We start from the raw sequence: 8109 nt of genomic DNA on the forward strand, positions 1-8109 counted from the left end.
TGCTCAAAGGGGCCCCAGCACGGCCCATCTTCATCAGCACAAGCTCAAGACCCTCGCAAGGGGCCAAGCCTCATGGGGCGGACGACAAGGAGCTTCCTCAGGAACGGCCTCGTCAGGCTAGCTCACGAGGAGGCGGAGAGTTCAAGGCGGGGTACCTCGCGAGGTGCCCATGACGCAAGCCATGACGACCAAGGGCGCCTACCGGGCGACAGCCCACGCAGTGTCCTTCTTTCCTCTTTGGTTCAAGGGGAGCAAGCGCAGGCGAGAGCATCAAGCAAAGGCATCCATTTCGGTGCAACAAGACCAAGACCACTCCAACGGCAGGATGGAGGTCACCGTGGAGCCCAAGTCGGCGTCACCACCAGAGCCTTTGACAGGCGAGGACCAACTTTAGTCAGGATAAGTGTACTATATGTTCCCCTTCAAATTGGCCAATTGTTGGCGCCCTTCCCGCTCAATATTTGGGAAGAGGCCCAGGGCCTTCGCCTATAAATAGGACTAGCCACCCACGGGAGAGAGAGAGACAGATCCATCCGGCCAAAGAGAGAGACCACAAGAACAGACCCTCGCGAGGCTGTTCTCCCTTGTATTGTTCATCATCAGCCTAAGAGGCAATCCACCACACCACACACTGGAGTAGGGTATTACACCACAATGGTGGCCTGAACCAGTATAAATCCTGTGTCTCTTGTGTTGTTCTTCTCGTAGTTTAGATCCTAGCGATTCGGCGAGAAACAGGTAGGTAGAAGGCGAAACCTCTGCGCGCACCCCAGTGTTCGAACCTCAAGGGTCTGCCAGAACCCTAAATCCGACAAACACCAAGTATATTAACATTAAGCAAATTATCATGCTATTAACGACTCTCAAAATAATCTAAGTGAAGCATGAGAGTTCATCTATTTCTTCAAAATAAAACTACCACCATGCTCTAAGAGATACAAGTGAAGCACTAGAGCAAAAAATTATCACGCTCAAAAGATATAAGTGAAGCACAAAGAGTATTCTAGCAAATTCCAAATCATGTATGGCTCTCTCTCATTAAAGGATTTCAGATCTTGATACTTTATTCAAACAACAAGCAAAGCTAAAGAAAACTACAATTCTACTGGTACACATAGCTACTGGTACATACCCTCAGCCCCGAGGGTGAACTACTCCCTCCTCGTCATGGATAGCGTCGGGATGATGAAGATGGCCTCCGGTGATGGGATCCCCCTTCGGCAGGGTGCTGGAACGGGGTCCCGATTGGTTTTTGGTGGCTACAGAGGCTTGCGGCGGCGGAACTCCCGATATATCTTCTGTCCTGGAAGTTTTAGGGTGCGTACATATATATGGGTGCAGAGAGAATGTCGGTGGAGCTACGGGGGCCCCACGAGGCAGGGGCGCCCCCCCCCCACCCTCATGAGCACCTCCCGTATCTTCTGACGTGGGGTCCAAGTCCATCAGGTGGGTTTCCTTCCAAAAATAACTTCTCTAGTTGATTTCGTTCCGTTTTGACTCCGTCTGATATTCCTTTTCCTCGAATCACTAAAACAGGCATAAAACAGCAAATCTGGGTTGGGCCTCCGGTTAATAGGTTAGTCCCAAAAATAATATAAAAGTGGATAATAAAGCCCAATATTGCCTAAAACAGTAGATAAAGTAGCATGGAGCAATCAAAAATTATAGATACGTTGGAGACATATCACCCACCTGTACCGGGTGCCACTTGGTAGACTACTAACACTACCTACAAACACCATAAATTAGTTGCAACTCCTGGACAGAGATCGAGTTGATTAATAAGGCGAGAGGGGCACTTAAGCATTCCAATGCGTGGTAGTAGCTGTTCATGGATCACAAACACAGAACTCAGTTCCTGAGGACAGTTTCAATGAGACAACCCACCATGTACTCCTACATGGCCTCTCACCACTACCTTTACCATATCGTGTTCACACACCTAGCTCACACAAAGTAGGACATGTTCATCACATTCCAATTCATCCCCGATGAATCAGAACTGACTCAACTCTAAGCAGTAGCAGGCATGACAAACAAGCATGAATGAGTAGGCACAACAGGGCTCAAACAACTCCTACTCATGCTAGTTGGTTTCATCTATTTACTGTGGCAATGACAGGTCATGCAGAGGAAAGGGGTTCAACTACCGCAACAAGTAACAGTTGAATCGCTGTTGTCCTAATGCAGTAACAGAGAGCAGGAGCGAGAGAGTGGGATTGTATTAGAATGAACAAGGGGGTTTTGCTTGCCTGGCACTTCTGAAGATAGTATAGTTCTTCATCGGTGTCATCGAACTCATCATCGGAACATACGTTTACCGAGGGGGAACAACCACCGGCAAAGAGAGAAAGGACACAATCAATGCAATGCATAATATGATTCATGATCATGACATGGCAACAGAAGGGTTTGAGTTGATTTGAACCAAAGGTTCAAATTCAAATTCAAACAATGAATTTCCAAAGTGCATTAACATGTTTTGGCCTATAGAGCAAGGTTAAGTTGCGTTATCATGCATGAAACCAGCACCAATGGATAGATTGGATTTTTCTGATCATTTTTCATATATAAATCTTTTCAGTCTGAGTTATAGATGAATTTCTATGAATTTTAGAAGTTTAAGCCTTTTTCTGGATTTTCTGAATAAATAGAATTAAATTAATTCCAGAAAAGGATTACTGCGTCTGCCTGACATCAGTGTGATGTTAGCAGGTCAACAGAGCTGCCCCGGGTCAAACCTGACCAGTGGGGTCCACTAGTCAGTGACACAGTGCTGGCCAGTGTCGCTGACAGGTGGGGCCGGGTCAACAGACACGTCATCAAGTCAACCAGACATGTGGGGTCGGTCAATGTGTGACGTGGACAGGTCAAACTGACCTGTAGGCCCGTGGGGGTTAGTTTAATTTAAATGCAAACAAAACCTGGGTTAGTCAGGGCATGGGGCCCAGTTGTCTGTGGGTCAAGGGGGGTAACTAACTAGTAATTAGGCCCTAATGATGGTGCCACGTCAGCGGGTTAGCTCCGGCGATAACCGGAGCACGGCAGCATTCGCCGTCGGGCCAACTCCGGCGTCGGGAGGACGTGGGGATGGTCTCGTTGGAACGGCCGTGATGCGGCGCGTCTAGCGGTGGCTGCGGGTGCGGCTTGGGTGGCCGGGAACGTCAACGGCGTCGAGTTCCGTGGCGGCGCAGCTGCGGCTTGCACAGGCGCGAGGGCCATGGTGCACGAGCGGGCAACCTGAGGCACGCTACAGGTTCCTGGGGAATCCCGGAGCACGACTGCATGCTTGGGTTGTCCAGGCAGGGCGGCTTGCGACGGCGAGCTTCGCGGCCGCGGCAGCGAGCTTCGGCCAAGGCGGGGCTAGGGCCTATAGGTCGAGTGCGACTAGGGGAGAAGAGGGAAACGACGCGGGGGCTCACCGCGAGTGCATGGGGCACTTGAGTGGGCTCGGGGGAGGTCTGACGACGACGTACGGCGACGATGATCTCGTCCCTCCAAGGTTGGAGACGACGGTGTAGGCGAGGAAGAAAGGCCTCCTGGCCTGCTTGGCTTGGTGAAGACGACCAGGATGATGCGACAGAGCTCGTGGTCATGGGCAGAGGGCGAGGGGGTGGCTGTGGGCGCGGAGTTACGCAGTGCGTCCATGGAGGCTTTTGCCATGGCGGGGAACAGGCGAGGGGAAGAGCAACGGAGGGAGAGATCAATCCATACGGGTCTGGGGGGTGGCATGGCGCTACGGAAGGCTCAGGGCGCTTCGGGGAAGCAGGAGGTGGCTCGCGCGTGGATGCGCACGGCGAACACGCGCCTTTGTCCTCTTGGCAGGGGAGGAAGACGACAGGGAGGAGGCCAGTGGGCTGGGCCAGCGAGCTGGGCTGGCTAGGCAAGTGGCCCAGGTAGGTCCTTCTCTCTCTCTCTCTTTCTTTTATTTCTATTTTTCTTTTGTTTTGTAAGTTTGTGGCATTACTAAAAATATCTAGGCACCTTCAAAAATCACCAAACTATGCATGCCCAATGTTTAGAATATATCCAACATGGAACATTTTGGTTTGGGATTATTTGGACATTTAAAATATTAACTAGCATTTAAATGCCCAAATGCAATTAACTAATGATTTAATCCAGTGGCCCTCTGTTGTCTTAGAAAAGTGTGCACCATTTTTGTCAGAGGTTCTAGACCAACACAAAGATGATGAACATTTAGAAGGGCATTTTGGGTTCATTGAAAATGATTTTAGTAAATGCTAGTTGGTTTAAGGGGGGTGCTGGGGGTTCTGTCATCCCTAATTCAACTTAAATAAAATTTAAACAAGATGCAACAAGATGCAACCCCAGGCAGTACCAGAAGCTAGGGATGTGACAACTCACCCCCACTAAACAATAATCTCGTCCCAAGATTCAAGCGTAGGGCAAGGTGAAGGAGAAAGGCAAACTAACACAATCTTCACGATCCAGGTTGCACTTCATAAGGGCGTTAATTCGATCACCATCTTTGTCTCGTCGTCTTGCTCTGAGAACTCCAACTAACATGACAATGAGAGGAAAGGGAAAACTCTAAAAGAATCGATCTTCTTGGAGATCAAGCAACTCAGGATCAACTCATGGAGTAAGACATAGCACATCTCTCGAGTTGGGACATGAAACACACATCCAAAGGGATGGGGTGAGACAGATGACGAGGGTTCACAAGGTAGACAACAACTCCATACTTAAGAGGGTGGTGAACGGTTGTCAATGTAGCGAGGAGTTGAGTTGCCATGATTCCTTAACGAGACATCTTAGAGGAGGTGACTCGTGGAATCATCCCTTAAGTGGCAAAAAGAATCACCTTTGATTCAAAGATCATTGAAACTCTTTATACCAGCTTAAGGCAAATCACAATCGATCATTTGGAGGACTTCGGTAGAATAACATACTCGGACTAGAATGGATGATGTTACCTTGTTGAAAACAACACAAGGGATGTTTTTAGTAACTGGGGAGAAGCTCAACAGTAGAGAGTGAGTCCATTGTTTGAAAAGTTATAGCATAACTGAGGAAACTGAGAGGAATCCCAGTTAGTGCTGATGATAACACCTAGCGCTTTTGCATGCTCTCAAGAACTTGAGCATTTCCATATTCATCAAGGTTTTACCAACATCCGTGTCAAGGATCCTGGCAACACAACATACTACCATTATGAATACAGGTGGAGGATGCGGATGCAAAGGAAGACAACACTTTCTCAGATTTCACCTTGGTGGGGCCAAGGGAACAAAATCTGGATGATCGACCGAGAGATATCTAGCACTCCGCTTCTAATGTTATCATTGATGTGCTAGCGCAACCCATTTATTAAAATGGTTCAGTACCTAGAATCATCAAGTAAAAGGTCGGACTTCGGGAACACAAAAATCCATAAGGGACAACTATGGAGTAAATCCTACGAAATCCTTATGGGGAGGTGGCCAACTTCCTCAATCAAGATACTACAATAATGGGTCTTCCAGGTGGGTGTGTTGGCCATGATATCCACCTTACCGGGTTACAGAGAGGCCAATATTATAGTTCTCGGGAAACGTTCCAACCATTATATCTGCCTGAGATTCAGATCGGGTTGGTGTCAGGATATTCCAGACTCATCAAGTCTAGAGAGAAAACTGAAAGTTTGCAACACAAATCGACGAGATGATATTGCAAGATTCTCGGGAAATGAACTACGATAGCAAGCCCCAAAACATGAGCTGGTTCTCCTACAACATGTGAACACGTTGTTCGAGACAAGCATGACCACATAGTAGTCTTATAATAAAACACTACCGAGTTCAGGTGGGGAACCATCAACAAGGATATAGAAGTCCTTACATAAGTTCGGATTAGCACTTATGAAGGAACTCCTTCTCCTTGAACAAATCAGTCAGTGGCTTGGTGTGCTAGGAAACACATATAGAGTGGCCAACCTACCAAACCATAGAGTACTTTGCATGTGCATGGCTGACTTGGAATGATTCCAGAGGAGGCAAAAACAAGCTTTCCTGAATTCACGGCGGCAACTTACATCAAATGCACGTGAATTAGGAAAAGTCACTTCTTTTGTCCAAACATATGCTTCATGAACAAGACATGAAGATAATGCTTATAAAGTTTCCAATACTACCTGGATGTTCAACACGAATCATGGAGAATATAACAATGTTGTTGATGGGCTCAACAACAATTCATCCAGGTTTCCATATAATTGCAGTTCCACAATTGTGTGAACACGGGGACAACATTGGTTAGACCAAAGACATAATGGTGTATGCTCGAGGAATCAACCACGAGTAAGACATTACGAATATCGTTGGTTCTAACTTGATTTGACGATGGCCCACACTCAAATCAAGGTTTGGGCAAGGCGATAGGTTCAACAACTGATCACGAGGACCAATCGATGAAGAAATCATCTTTCTGCAACAAACACACCAACACAAGATATCCCTTTGGAAATGAACTAAGTTAGGCAAGCTTTTATCTTCCAACTCTCCAAGTTGTTGTTCAGCTTAACCAACTAGCTCAGGGGTATCCAACACAGATTCTTGCAGAAGGGGTGGTTTATAAGAAAACCAACTTGATCACGAGCTCAACATAACAGTCAGGGGATAACCTGGTAACACTTCCGAGAAGATATTCGGAAAATCACGAACCACCGATATGTTACTAAGCTCGAGATCAATCTTTCTTTTCAGGGCAATACGATGTGATCAAGAGAGTGATGGATTGACACAATCCTATCTCATTGATCGAGGAGTGCACCAGGAGAATGGACTAGGTAGCACGATCAATCTTAGAATGATGATTCAATAACCAACATGCTAAGAATGAAATTATTGTCCTTTAACTACCAAGCAACAGAGTTGCTAGGAGTATTGAGTTCACATCATGATTCACTTGTCGGCACTCCGGCTACGACAACACGGAACCGAGGAATGAATAATGATGGTGAGAAGTATCACTACGTCAAGAATTCACAAGAGATGGTGCAATTCTCATGACAATCCCGACGTAAAGAGGGTAACACTCCAAGGTGGAACAGAACAAAAGCTGGATTAGTATTTGATCTGTGGAACACAACTGCTTTGACCCAATCCTGGATATGGATGAGGTACTCGAGTTTGTTTCTCCTAGTCATTCCAAAATAGAATGGCTTGACGGACCACAAGAGTAGTGGGCATCGAGGAACACGAAAGCATAACTACTCCTGACTATCAATTGATAGACAGAGGTCAGATAACAACTAAAGAGGGACAACTCAAAGGAACGTACGATTTTCTGAGTTGTGGGTGCATAGATTAGCATGTCGAACGAGTTCAACATATTTCTTCCGTATAACCCATGCAGAAAGGTAGAACTGGCAAAGTCACAACATAGAGTCGAGAACTTATCAAGAGCACTCCGGTTGTGATCTTTCGATTAGCAAGGAAATACCACGGACCTCGAGGACTAATGCAAAGGTCACTAATAACCTAAAGGAACTAGCAAACACTAACAACATGAAGTAGGTAGAGTGAATCTCGGGTTCAAGAGCCCAGGAATAGAATACCTACCAACTAAATGGCATCACGGGATGCTTTCGAGGATGATGGCCAGAATCATCACACTGGAACACAGAACATGGCTAGATCACCAGGTGATACTCTAGACATCTAGGGTCATAATAATAGCTCCAACATAAATGCCGAGGCAGTAGAATACCTCAACTCAGCAATTAGTGTGATTAACCTGGCCCGAAAGAACATCAAAACCAGAGAGAAAGGATTTGCAAGTGCATTGGATTGTTTAGAAACCTGGGATGACTTGGACAGCGTAACGACTGTAAATGCTTAAGAGGATATAAGACATGCTGCAAAATGGTGGTATAACCACTCGATCGTCACAATATCAAGGTTCTGAAATCAACTATGAACACACAGAGGTAGTAGAAACTGATGTGAGGCTTAAATCCAACAATCTTATAAGTCTACGGATTAGTAACACGTGATCCTGATAAAAAGAAACGAAAGCCTAGTTCCTTAACCCCGTAGGAAAGATAAGATGACTCGGATCAGAAGGCATAATAGATAAGGAGTAAAAAGAGCCTTACTTTCCATC

The sequence above is a fragment of the Triticum dicoccoides genome, chromosome 2B (genome assembly GCF_002162155.2).
Source record: "Triticum dicoccoides isolate Atlit2015 ecotype Zavitan chromosome 2B, WEW_v2.0, whole genome shotgun sequence".
NCBI classification, from domain to species: Eukaryota; Viridiplantae; Streptophyta; class Magnoliopsida; order Poales; family Poaceae; genus Triticum; species Triticum dicoccoides.